The sequence below is a fragment of the Panulirus ornatus genome, chromosome 27, assembly GCF_036320965.1.
Source record: "Panulirus ornatus isolate Po-2019 chromosome 27, ASM3632096v1, whole genome shotgun sequence".
NCBI classification, from domain to species: Eukaryota; Metazoa; Arthropoda; class Malacostraca; order Decapoda; family Palinuridae; genus Panulirus; species Panulirus ornatus.
The window spans coordinates 7,287,559-7,302,621 of NC_092250.1; positions in this window are offsets into that span (position 1 = coordinate 7,287,559).

Below are 15,063 nucleotides of genomic sequence, written 5' to 3' on the forward strand. Positions count from 1 at the left end.
TGTGCCAACGCCAGTTCAAAGAGAAACATAGGCCATTTGAAGAAGAAAGAGACACTAACATATTACTAATCCTCACACACATAGACATACCCACACACACAGGGTAACAGGAGATCAAAATACAGCAGAAATATGGATACATACAGGCAGCGTGGTCAGACAAATGGCCTTACATCTTTAAGATAAAAACTAAGATTACACATCACATGCGCAATTATCATGTGAAAAAGGACCAAGGATTACATTTCAAATAAAAAACTTAATCAAGAAAGCAATGATCTGTCATAATCCAAGCAAATAATTTGGACATTATTATATGTAAATATATATATATATATATATATATATAATTGAGAGGGTGAAGGCATGTACAGAGCATCAGATTGGGGAAGAGCAGTGTGGTTTCAGAAGTGGTAGAGGATGTGTGGATCAGGTGTTTGCTTTGAAGAATGTATGTGAGAAATACTTAGAAAAGCAAATGGATTTGTATGTAGCATTTATGGATCTGGAGAAGGCATATGATAGAGTTGATAGAGATGCCCTGTGGAAGGTATTAAGAATATATGGTGTGGGAGGCAAGTTGTTAGAAGCAGTGAAAAGTTTTTATCGAGGATGTAAGGCATGTGTACGTGTAGGAAGAGAGGAAAGTGATTGGTTCTCAGTGAATGTAGGTTTGCGGCAGGGGTGTGTGATGTCTCCATGGTTGTTTAATTTGTTTATGGATGGGGTTGTTAGGGAGGTAAATGCAAGAGTCTTGGAAAGAGGGGCAAGTATGAAGTCTGTTGGGGATGAGAGAGCTTGGGAAGTGAGTCAGTTGTTGTTCGCTGATGATACAGCGCTGGTGGCGGATTCATGTGAGAAACTGCAGAAGCTGGTGACGGAGTTTGGTAAAGTGTGTGGAAGAAGAAAGTTAAGAGTAAATGTGAATAAGAGCAAGGTTATTAGGTACAGTAGGGTTGAGGGTCAAGTCAATTGGGAGGTGAGTTTGAATGGAGAAAAACTGGAGGAAGTGAAGTGTTTTAGATATCTGGGAGTGGATCTGTCAGCGGATGGAACCATGGAAGCGGAAGTGGATCATAGGGTGGGGGAGGGGGCGAAAATTTTGGGAGCCTTGAAAAATGTGTGGAAGTCGAGAACATTATCCCGGAAAGCAAAAATGGGTATGTTTGAAGGAATAGTGGTTCCAACAATGTTGTACGGTTGCGAGGCGTGGGCTATGGATAGAGTTGTGCGCAGGAGGATGGATGTGCTGGAAATGAGATGTTTGAGGACAATGTATGGTGTGAGGTGGTTTGATCGAGTAAGTAACGTAAGGGTAAGAGAGATATGTGGAAATAAAAAGAGCGTGGTTGAGAGAGCAGAAGAGGGTGTTTTGAAATGGTTTGAGCACATAGAGAGAATGAGTGAGGAAAGATTGACCAAGAGGATATATGTGTCGGAGGTGGAGGGAACGAGAAGTGGGAGACCAAATTGGAGGTGGAAAGATGGAGTGAAAAAGATTTTGTATGACCGGGGCCTGAACATGTAGGAGGGTGAAAGGAGGGCAAGGAATAGAGTGAATTAGATCGATGTGGTATACCGGGGTTGACGTGCTGTCAGTGGATTGAATCAGGGCATGTGAAGCGTCTGGGGTAAACCATGGAAAGCTTTGTAGGTATGTATATTTGCGTGTGTGGACGTATGTATATACATGTGTATGGGGGTGGGTTGGGCCATTTCTTTCGTTTGTTTCCTTGCGCTACATCGCAAACGCGGTAGACAGCGACAAAGCAAAAAAAAAAGTATATATATATATATATATATATATATATATATATATATATATATATATATATATATATATATATATATATATATATTCCTATGAGTCCACGGGGAAAATGGAACACGAAAAGTTCCCAAGTGCGCACTTTCGTGTAATAATCACATCATCAGAGGACACACAAGAGAGAAATATAACAGTCTGTTGATATACATCGAAGAGACGAAGCTACGACGCCATTTGGTAAACATGTGATTGTCCAAAACATACAACGAGCGTTCATAAACTTATCATTTTACAAATCTTATCAACAACAAAGTTATCTACTTTCTATAGACCATCACTAATATTAAGATTATAATTCTTGGTGTATTTGATAATCGAAGATTCAATGATATTTCTCTTAATAATAGAGTTAGAGTTGATAACTGAGATGGCGTTACTCCAGTCAATACAATGATAATAGTTTTTAACATGATTAAACAAGCATTTGATTTTTGTCCCGTTCTTATACTATATTTATGTTGCTTAAGTCTAACAGAAAGATCCTTACCAGTCTGACCAACATAAAATTTATCACAGTTTCCACAAGGAACTTTATAGATGCAACCAAGAGAATTTTCTGGTGAATTCCTGATTAAGATATTCTTTATAGTATTATTGTTGCTAAGGCGACATTTACATTAAAGGATTTAAGCAACTTGGGAAGCAAAGTGAAATTATTATTAAAAGGGAGAAGTAAAAGATTCTTGGTGTCAATGGGAAGTTTGGGCTCAACTCTATAAAATGATTTCTTTGCTAACTTAAGGGATTTTTCAATGAAAGATCTAGGGTACTTTAACTTAGATCCAATAGAATATATCTTCTCAAACTCATCATCAATAAAATCTGGACTGCAAATACGTAATGCCCTGAGGAACGTAGATTGAAATGATGATAATTTAACTCTGTCATGTTGAGATGAGTAATAATGGATATATTAGCATACATTGGTGGGTTTTCTGTATATGCTAAACTTAAACTTGTTTCCTTGTCTATGGATCATGCAATCTAAAAATGGTAACATACCATTATTCTCATTTTCTACAGTAAATTTGATGGAAAGTCCTAAATTGTTAAGTAAGGGGAGAAATATTTGTAAATTTTCATTTGTTGGCCTAACACAAAGAACATCATCTACGTACCTAACCCAAATTGCATTAGAAGGTAAGATATCCTTTAGCAATTTTGTTTCAAAAAATTCCTCATGAAAATTACTTAGTACAGGTGAAAGAGGGTTACCCATTGCCATACCAAATTTTTGAGCATAATAATCTCCATTAAATTGAAATACACAGTCTTTTATACACAATTTTATCAGTTCATTGAAATCAGTCTTTGAAACAGGTAAATGAATATCATCCAAGACATCAAATAAATATTCTAAAATTTTCATCACCTGGAACTTTAGAGAAAAGTGAGGAAACATCAAAGCTAACTAGTTTGAAATCATAATTGATATTGGTATTGTTTAGCTTGTTGACTAAATCTACATTGGTCATGATATTAGAATTTGATACCTTACCCACTAAAGGGCTTGATAAAGAAACTAACCATTTTGACAATTTATATGTGATGGAGCCTACCGAAATCACTATAGGTCTTGCTGGAAAATTCTGTGCATGTGTTTTTATAAATCCATACATATATGGCAATGAAGGGGACAAAGATGGCAAATTTTTGATAAGAGAAATGTTATCTTTCTACAACAACTTCATTTATTTATTGAAGTGAGAATTAACTTCTTTTAAGGGATTTTTACTAAATTTAGAATATGTTGTGTTATCATTTAGAAGATCATTCACTTTAAATAGATAGTTACTTTTGTCCAAAATCACAACAGTGTTAGCCTTATCTGCTTTAGTAATATGTATATCCTTGTCCTTTTTTAAGGTGTTAATATCTCTTATGAATCTTTTAGGGCAATTAGCTTCCACTTGTTTTGACAAACTGGCATACATTAAACCCTTTCAGATATTAATACCATCATTACTTAAATCACTGTATTTTTTTAAATTACAAAAAGACTTTGTGACATCAACATAGCTGGCTTCTCGGTTAGAGCACACAAAACTTAAACCATAGCCTAATGCACGCAAGGAATCTTTATCTAGTTGTTTATTAGACAGGTTTACCACAAAAGATGAGTTAGTGTTCTTGGTCCAGACGCTGTTTTCAACAAGATGGTCCAACTTACGATTTAGTCACACTTGTAGCCTATTGCGTTCTTTCCTAAATTCATCATAGCAATAGTCCAGCATCCGGTTCTTCCAGTGTGTCGGTATTGCCATTTGAAAGGCACGTTTCTTTTCTCTTGAAATGCGAAAAGCCTCCTCCATTTCAAGTTTCTTTAATTCAATGTTTTTCTTTAAGATAATATTTTGAAATCGGTCAAATTGTCGACTTGACAGCTGCAACAAACGTTGAGGAAGGACAGATCTTGAGAACACTTGTTCATCAAGGCTTTTCCTAAGGAATTCAAATCGTAACTTCAGTTGGTGAGCCTTGATTAGCGATTTGGAGAAAGCAGTAATGAAAAGAGAAAGTCCAGGACAGCTTGTAGAGAAGTAATAGAATAGTCGTGGGGAATACATGTTGGAAAGGGTCACAATTTTGCGCGTGATCAAGATATTCCTATGAGTCCACGGGGAAAATGAATCACGGAAAGTTCCCAAGTGCACTTCCGTGTAATAATCACATCATCAGAGGAGACACAAGAGAGAAATATAACAGTCAGTTGATATACATCGAAGAGACGAAGCTACGACGCCATTTGGTAAACATGTGATTGTCCAAAACATACAACGAGCGTTCATAAACTTATCATTTTACAAATCTTATCAACACTACAGTTATCTAATTTGTATAGACCATCACTAATATTATGATTATAATTCTTTGTGTATTTAATGATAAAAGATTCAATGATATTTCTCTTAGTAATAGAGTTAGAGTAAATAACTGAGATGGTGTTACCTCAAGCAATACAATGATTATAGTTTTTTAAATGATTAAACAAGGCATTTGATTCTTGTCTCGTTCATATACTATATTCATGTTGCTTCAGTCTATTAGAAAGATCCTTGACAGTCCGACCAACATAAAATTTATCAGTTTCCACAAGGCACTTTATAGATGCAACCAAGAGAATTTTCAGGTGAATTCCTGAATAAGATATTCTTTATAGTAGTATTGTTGCTAAAGGCAAAATTTACATTAAAGGATTTAAGCAACATGGGAAACAAAGTGAAATTATTATCAAAAGGGGGAACTAAAAGATTTTTGATGTCAATGGGAGGTTTGGGCTCAACTCTATAAAATTATTTCCTTGCTAACCTAAGGGATTTATCAATGAAAGATCTAGGGTACTTTAACTTAGATCCAATAGAATATATCTTCTCAAACTCATCATCAATAAACTCTAGACTGCAAATACATAATGCCCTGAGGAACATAGACTGAAATGATCATAATTTAACTCTGTCATGTTGAGATGAGTACTACTGGATATATGAGCATACATTGGTGTCTTTCTCTATATGCTAAACTTAAACTTGTTTCCTTGTGTATGGATAATGCAATCTAAAAATGGTAACATACCATTATTCTCATTTTCTACAGTAAATTTGATGGAAGGTACTAAATTGTTAAGTAAGGGAAGAAATATTTGTAAATTTTCATTTGTTGGCTAAACACAAAGAACATCATACACATACCTAAACCAAATTGCATTAGAAGGTATGATATCCTTTTGCAATTTTGTTTCAAAAAATTCCATATAAAGATTACTTGGTACAGGTGAAAGAGGGTTACCCATTGCCATACCAAATTTTTGAGCATAATAATCTCAATTAAATTGAAATACACAGTCTTTTATACACAATTTTATCATTTCAATGAAATTAGACTTTGAAACAGGTAAATGAATATCATCCAAGACATCAAATATATAGGTATATATATATTTTTTTTTTTTTTTTGCTTTGTCGCTGTCTCCCGCGTTTGCGAGGTAGCGCAAGGAAACAGACGAAAGAAATGGCCCAACCCACCCCCATACACATGCCTTGATTCAATCCACTGACAGCACGTCAACCCCGGTATACCACATCGATCCAATTCACTCTATTCTTTGCCCTCCTTTCACCCTCCTGCATGTTCAGGCCCCGACCACACAAAATCTTTTTCACTCCATCTTTCCACCTCCAATTTGGTCTCCCTCTTCTCCTCGTTCCCTCCACCTCCGACACATATATCCTCTTGGTCAATCTTTCCTCACTCATTCTCTCCATGTGACCAAACCATTTCAAAACACCCTCTTCTGCTCTCTCAACCACGCTCTTTTTATTTCCACACATCTCTCTTACCCTTACGTTACTTACTCAATCAAACCACCTCACACCACACATTGTCCTCAAACATCTCATTTCCAGCACATCCATCCTCCTGCGCACAACTCTATCCATAGTCCACGCCTCGCAACCATACAACATTGTTGGAACCACTTTTCCTTCAAACATACCCATTTTTGCTTTCCGAGATAATGTTCTCGACTTCCACACATTCTTCAAGGCTCCCAGAATTTTCGCCCCCTCCCCCACCCTATGATCCACTTCCGCTTCCATGGTTCCATCCGCTGCCAGATCCACTCCCTGATATCTAAAACACTTCACTTCCTCCAGTTTTTCTCCATTCAAACTTACCTCCCAATTGACTTGACCCTCAACCCTACTGTACCTAATAACCTTGCTTTTATTCACATTTACTCTTAACTTTCTTCTTTCACACACTTTACGAAACTCAGTCACTAGCTTCTGCAGTTTCTCACATGAATCAGCCACCAGCGCTGTATCATCAGCGAACAACAACTGACTCACTTCCCAAGCTCTCTCATCCACAACAGACTTCATACTTGCCCCTCTTTCCAAAACACTTGCATTCACCTCCCTCACAACCCCATCCATAAACAAATTAAACAACCATGGAGACATCACACACCCCTGCCGCAAACCTACATTCACTGAGAACCAATCACTTTCCTCTCCTGGGCATGAGAAGAAAGATCATGAGACGCAAGTATTTTGGGAGAAGCTGAAGAAGTGTGTTAGTTGTTTTGATGCACAGAACCGGGTTATAGTGATTGGTGATTTGAATGCAAAGGTGAGTAACGTGGCAGTTGAGGGAAAAATTGGTATACGTAGGGTGTTTGGTGTTCAGTGTTGTGAATGGAAATGGTGAAGAGCTTGTAGATTTATGTGCTGAAAAAGGACTGGTGATTGGGAATACCTGGTTTAAAAAGCGAGATATTCATCAGTATACGTATGTAAGTAGGAGAGATGGCCAGAGAGCGTTATTGGACTACGTGCTACTTGATAGGCGCGCGAAAGAGAGACTTTTGGATTTTAATGTGTTGAGAGGTGCAATTGGAGGGATGTCTGATCATTATCTTCTGGAGGCGAATGTGAAGACTTGTAGGAGTTTTCAGAAAAGAAGAGAGAATGTTAGGGTGAAGAGGGTGGTGAGAGTAACTGAGCTTGGGAAGGAAACTTGTGTGAGGAAGTACCAGGAGAGACTGAGTACAGAATGGAAAAAGGTGAGAAGAAAGCATGTAAGAGGAGTTGGGTAGGAATGGCATTTATTTAGGGAAGCAGTGATGGCTTGCGCAAAAGATGCATGTGGCATGAGAAGCGTGGGAGGTGTGTTGATTGGAAAGGGTAGTGAGTGGTGGGATGAAGAAGTAAGATTATTAGTGAAAGAGAAGAGAGAAGCATTTGGACGATTTTTGCAGGGAAAAAATGCAAATGAGTAGGAGATGTATAAAAGAAAGTGGCAGGAGGTCAAGAGAAAGTTGCAAGAGGTGAAAAAGAGGGCAAATGAGAGTTGGGGTGAGAGAGTATCATTAAATTTTAGGGAAAATAAAAAGATGTTTTGGAAGGAGGTACATATAGTGCGTAAGAGAAGGGAGCAAATGGGAACTTCAGTGAAGGGGGTTAATGGGGAGGTGATAACAAGTAGTGGTGACGTGAGAAGGAGATGGAGTGAGTATTTTGAAGGTTTGTTGAATGTGTTTGATGATAGAGTGGCAGATTTAGGGTGTTTTGGTCGAGGTGGTGTGCAAAGTGAGAGGGTTAGGGAAAATGATTTGTTAAACTGAGAAGAGGTAGTAAAAGCTTTGCGGAAGATGAAAGCCAGCAAGGCAGCAGTTTTGGAAGGTATTGCAGTGGAATTTATTAAAAAAGGGGTGACTATATTGTTGACTAGTTAGTAAGGTTATTTAATTTATGTATGATTAATGGTGAGGTACCTGAGGATTGGTGGAATGCTTGCATAGTGCCATTGTACAAAGTCAAAGGGGTTAAGGGTGTATGGTCAAATTACAGAGATATAAGTTTTTTGAGTATTCCTGGTAAATTACATGGGAGGGTATTGATTGAGAGAGTGAAGGCATTCACAGAGCATCAGATTGGGGAACAGCAGTGTGATTTCAGAAGTGGTAGAGGATGTGTGGATCAGGTGTTTGCTTTGAAGAATGTATGTGAGAAATACTTACAAAAGCAAATGGATTTTTAAGTAGCATTTATGGATCTGGAGAAGGTATTATGAATATATGGTGTGGGAGAAAAGTTGCTAGGTGCAGTGAAAAGTTTTTATCGAGGATGTAAGCCATGTGTACGTGTAGGAAGAGAGGAAAGTGATTGGTTCTCAATAAATATAGGTTTGCGGCAGGGGTGTGTGATGTCTCCTTGGTTGTTTAATTTCTTTATGGATTGGGTTGTTAGGGAGGTGAATGCAAGAGTTTTGGAAAGAGGGGCAAGTATGCAGTCTGTCGTGGATGAGAGAGCTTGGGAAGTGAGTCAATTGTTATTCGCTTATGATACAGCCCTGGTGGCTGATTCATGTGAGAAATTGCAGAAGCTGGTGACTGAGTTTGGTAAAGTGTGTGAAAGAAGAAAGTTAAGCGTAAATGTGAATAAGAGCAAGGTTATTAGGTATAGTAGAGTTGAGGGTCAAATCAAATTGGAGGTAAGTTTGAATGGAGAAAAACTGGAGGAAGTAAAGTGTTTTAGATATCTGGGAGTGGATCTGGCATCGCATGGAACCATGAAAGCGGAAGTGAATTATAGGGCAGGGGAGGGGGTGAAAATTCTGGGAGCCATGAAGAACGTTTGGAAGTCGAGAACATAATCTCGGAAAGCAAAAATGGCTATGTTCGAAGGAATAGTGGTTCCAACAATGTTGTATAGTTGCGAGGCGTGGGCTATGTATAGAGTTGTGCGCAGGAGGGTGGATGTGCTGGAAATGATATGTTTGAGGACAATATGTGGTGTGGTGGTTTGATCGAGTAAGTAATGTAAGGGGAAGAGAGGTGTGTGGTAATAAAAAGGTGGAGGTGGAAACATGGAGTGAAAAAGATTTTCAGCGATCGGGGCCTGAACATGCAGGAGGGTGAAAGGCAAGCAAGGAATAGAGTGAATTGGAACGATGTGGTATACCGGTGTCGACGTCCTGTCAATGGACTGAACCAGGGCATGTGGTATACCGGTGTCGACGTCCTGTCAATGGACTGAACCAGGGCATGTCTGTGGTAAACCATGGAAAGTTCTGTGGGGCCTGGATGTGGAAAGGGAGGTTTGGATTCGGTGCATTATTACATGACAGCTAGAGACTGAGTGTGAACGAATGAGGCATTTGTTGTCTTTTTCTAGCGCTACCTCGCACTTATGAGGGGGGAGGGGGTTCTTATTTCATGTGTGGCGAGGTGGCGATGGGAATAAATAAAGGCAGACAGTATGAATTATGTACATGTGTATTTTTGTATGTATCTGTGTGTGTATATATATATATATATGTGTACATTGAGATGTATAGGTATGTATATTTGCGTGTTTGGACGTGTATGTAAATACATGTGTATGTGGGTGGGTTGGGCCATTCTTTCGTCTATTTCCTTGCGCTACCTCGCTAACGCGGGAGACAGCGACAAAGGAAATCAAAAGAGATGAATAAATAACAAAAGGTACCTTCTTTAAAAAGCGAGATATACATAAGTATACGCATGTAAGTAGGAGAAATGGCCAGAGAGCGTTATTGGATTACGTGTTAATTGACAGGCGCGCAAAAGAGAAAATTTTGGATGTTAATGTGCTGAGAGGTGCAACTGGAGGGATGTCTGATCATTATCTTGTGGAGGCGAAGGTGAAGATTTGTATGGGTTTCAGAAAAGAGGAGAGAATGTTGGGGTGAATAAGATGGTGAGAGTAAGTGAGCTTGGGAAGGAGACTTGTGTGATGAAGTACCAGGAGAGACTAAGTACAGAACGGAAAAAGGTGAGAACAAAGGAAGTAAGGGGAGTGGGGGAGGAATGGGATGTATTTAGGGAAGCAGTGATGGCTTGCGCAAATGATGCTTGTGGCATGAGAAGCGTGGGAGGTGGGTTGATTAGAAAGGGTAGTGAGTGGAGGGATGAAGAAGTAAGATTATTACTGAAAGAGAAGAGAGAGGTATTTAGACGATTTTGGAGGGAGAAAATGCAAATGAGTTGGAGATGTATAAAAGAAAGAGGCAGGAGGTCAAGAGAAACGTGCAAGAGGTGAGGAAGAGGGCAAATGAGAATTGGGGTGAGAGAGTATCATTAAATTTCAGGGAGAATAAAAAGATGTTCTGGAAGGAGGTAAATAAAGTGTGTAAGACAAGGGAACAAATGGGAACTTCAGTGAAGGGGGCTAATGGGGAGGTGATAACAAGTAGTGGTGATGTGAGAAGGAGATGGAGTGAGTATTTTGAAGGTTTGTTGAATGTGTTTCATGAAAGAGTAGCACATATAGGGTGTTTTGGTCGAGGTGGTGTGCAAAGTGAGAGGGTTAGGGAAAATGATTTGGTAAACAGAGAAGAGGTAGTAAAAGCTTTGCGGAAGATGAAAGCCGGCAAGTCAGCATGTTTGGATGGTATTGCAGTGGAATTTATTAAAAAAGAGGGTGACTGTATTGTTGAGTGGTTGGTAAGGTTACTCAATGTATGTATGATTCATGTTGAGGTGCATGAGGATTGTCGGAATGCGTGAATAGTGCCATTGTAAAAAGGCAAATGGAATAAGAGTGTGTGCTCAAATTACAGAGGTATAAGTTTGTTAAGTATTCCTGGTATATTATATGGGAGGGTATTGATTGAGAGGGTGAAGGCATGTACAGAGCATAAGATTGGGGAAGAGCAGTGTGGTTCCCGAAGTGGTAGAGAATAAGTGGATCAGGTGTTTGCTTCGAAGAATGTATGTGAGAAATACTTAGAAAAGCAAATGGATTTGAATGTAGCATTTATGGATCTGGAGAAGGCATATGACAGAGTTGATAGAGATGCTCTGTGGAAGGTACTAAGAATATATGGTGAAGGAGGCATGTTGTTAGAAGTAGTGAAAAGTTTTTATCGAGGATATAAGGCATGTGTACGTGTAGGAAGAGTGGAAAGTGATTGGTTCTCAGTGAATGTAGGTTTCCGGTAGGGGTGTGTGATGTCTCCATGGTTGTTTAATTTGTTTATGAATGAAGTGGTTAGGAAGGTGAATGCAAGAGTTTTGGAAAGAGGGGCAAGTATGAAGTCCGTTGGGGATGAGAGAGCTTGGGTATTGAGTCAGTTGTTGTTCGCTGATGACACAGCGCTTGTGGCTGATTCATGTGAAAACTGCAGAAGCTGGTGACTGAGTTTGGTAAAGTGTGTGAAAGAAGAAAGTTAAGAGTAAATGTGAATAAGAGCAAGGTTATTAGGTATAGTAGGGTTAAGGGTTGTGTCAATTGGGAGGTAAGTTTGAATGGAGAAAAACTGGAGGAAGTAAGGTGTTTTAGATAACTGGGAGTGTATCTGGCAGCGGATGGCACCACGGAAGCGGAGGTGAATCATAGGGTGGGGGAGAGGGCGAAAATCCTGGGAGCCTTAAAGAATGTTTGGAAGTCGAGAACATTATCTCGGAAAGCAAAAATGGGTATGTTTGAAGGAATAGTGGTTCCAACAATGTTGTATGATTGCGAGGCGTGGTCTATGGATACAGTTGTGCGCAGGAGAGTGGATATGCTGGAAATGAGATGTTTGAGGACAATATGTGGTGTGAGGTGGTTTGATCGAGTGGGTAACGTGAGGGTAAGAGAGATGTGTGGAAATAAAAAGAGCGCGGTTGAGAGAGCAGAAGAGGGTGTTTTGAAATGGTTTGGACACATGGAGAGAATTTGTGAGGAAAGATTGACCAAGAGGATATATGTGTCGGAGGTGGAGGGAACGAGAAGTGGAAGACCAAATTGGAGGTGGAAAGATGGAGTGAAAAAGATTTTGAGTGATCGGGGCCAGAACATTCAGGAGGGTGAAGGGCGTGCAAGGAATAGAGTGAATTGGATCGATGTGGTATACCGAAGAGAATGAATGTGAACGAATGGCGCCTTTGTTGTCTTTTCATAGCACTACCTCGAACACCTGAGGGGGGAAGGTGATTTATTTCCATGTGTGGCGAGGTGGCGATGGGAATGAATAAAGGCAGACAGTGTGAATTGTGTGCATGTGTATATATGTATGTCTCTGTGTGCGTATATATATGTGTACATTGAAATGTATGGGTATGTATATTTGCGTGTTTGGACGTGTATGTATATACATGTATATGTGGGTGGGTTTGGCCATTTTTTTCGTCTGTTTTATTGCGCTTCCTTGGAAACGCGGGAGACAGCGACAAAGCAAAATGAATAAATAGATAATATATATATATATATATATATATATATATATATATATATATATATATATATATATATATATATATATATATATATATATATATATATATATATATATATATATATATATATATATATATATATATATATATATATATATATATATATATATATATATATATATATATATATATATATATATATATATATATATATATATATATATATATATATATATATATATATATATATATATATATATATATATATATATATATACGATAGACTCTTGAATGTTAATGTGCTGAGCGTTGCGACTGAAGGGATGTCTAATCATTATCTTGTGCAGGTGAAGGTGAAGATTCGTAGAGGTTTTCAGAAAAGAAGAATGTTGGAGTGAAAAGAGTGGTGAGAGTAAGTGAACTTGGGAAGGAAACTTGTGTGAGGAAGTACCAGGAGAAACTGAGTACAGAATGGAAAAAGTTGAGAAGAAAGGACGTAAGGGGAGTGGGGGAGGAATTGGATGTGTTTAGGGAAGCTGTGATGGCTTGCGCAAAAGATTCTTGTAGCATGAGAAGCTTGGGAGGTGGGCAGATTAGACAGGATAGTGAGTGGTGGGATGAAGAAGTAAGAGTATTAGTGGAAGAGAAGAGAGAGGAATTTGGACGATTTTTGCAGGGAAATAATGCAAATGAGTGGGAGATGTATAAAAGAAAGAGGCAGGAGATCAAGAGAAAGGTGGAAGAAGTGAAAAAAAGTGGAAATGAGAGTTGGGGTGAGAGGGTATCATTAAATTTTAGGGAGAATAAAAATATGTTTTGGAAGGAGGTAAATAAAGTGCGTAAGACAAGGAAAGAAATGGAAACTTCAGTGAAGGGGACTATTGGGGAGGTGATAACAAGTAGTGGTGATGTGAGAAGGAGATAGAACGAGTATTTTCAAGGTTTGTGGAATGTGTTTGATGATAGAGCGGCAGATATAGGGTGTTATGGTCGAGGTGGTGTGCAAAGAAAGAAGGTTAGGGAAAAGTAATTTTGTAAACAGAGGGAGGTAGTAAAAGCTTTGCAGAAGATGAATGCCGGCAAGCAGCGAGTTTCCAGAGTATTGCAGTGGAATTTATTAAAAAAGGGGGTGACTGTATTGTTGACTGGTTGGTAAGGTTATTTAATGTATGTATGACTCATGGTGAGGTGCCTGAGGATTGGCTACATGCTTGCATAGAGCCATTTTACAAAGGCAAAGTGGATGAAAGTGAGTGCTCAAATTACAGAGGTGTAAGTTTGTTGAATATTCCTGGAAAATTATATGGAAGGGTGTTGATTGAGAGGGTGAAGGCATGCACAGAGCAATCAGATCGGAGAAGAGCAGTGTGGTTTCAGAAGTGGTAGAGGAGTGTGGATCAGGTGTTTGTTTTGAAGAATGTATGTGAGCAATGCTTAGAAAATCAAATGGATTTGTATGTAACATTTATAGTTCTGTAGAAGGTATATGATAGAGTTGATAAAGATGCTATGAGGAAGGTCCTAAGAATATATGGTGTGCGAGGCAAGTTGTAAGAGGCAGTGAAAAGTTTTTATCAAGGATATAAGACATGTGTACGTGTAGGAAGTGAGGAAAATGATTGTTTCTCAGTGAATGTAGGTTTGCAGGAGGGGAGTGTTATGTCTCCATGGTTGTTTAATTTGTTAATGGATCGGTTTGTTAGGGAGGTGAACGCAAGAGTTTTGGAAAGAGAGGCAAGTATTCAGTGTTGTTAATGAAAGAGCTCAGGAAGTGAGTCAGCTGTTATTCGCTGATGATACAGCGCTGGTGGCTGATTCATGTGAGAAACTGCAGAAGCTGGAGACTGAGCTTGGTAAAGTGTGTGAAAGAAGAAAGCTGAGAATAAATGTGAATACGAGCAAGGGTATTAGGTACAGTAGGGTTGAGGGACAGTGAAGGAAGTGAAGTTGAGGAAGTGAAGTGTTTAGATATCTGGGAGTGGATTTGGCAGCTAATGGAACCATGTAAGCGGAAGTGAATCATTGGGTGGGTGAGGGGGCGAAAGTTCTGGGAGCGTTGAAGAATGTGTGGAAATCGAGAACATTATCTCGGAAAGCAAAAATGGGTATGTTTGAAGGAATAGTGGTTCCAATAATGTTACATATATGCGAGGCTTACGCTATGGATAAAATTTTGCGGAGGAAAATGGATGTGCTGGAAATGAGATGTTTGAGGACAATATGTGGTGTGAGGTGGTTTCATCTAGTAAGTAATGATAGGGAGAGAGAGATGTGTGGTAATAAAAAGTGTGGTTGAGAGAGCAGAAGAGGGTGTTTTGAAATGGTTTGGTCACATGGAGAGAATGAGTGAGGAAAAAGTGACCAAGAGGATATATATGTTAGAGGTGGAGGGAACGAGAATTGGGAGACCAAATATTATCCTCTTGGTCAATCTTGCTTCACTCATTGTCTCCATGTGACCAAACCATATCAAAACAACATCTTCTGCTCCCTAAACCATTCTCTTTTTATTACCATACATCTCTCTTACCCTATTATTACTTACTTGATG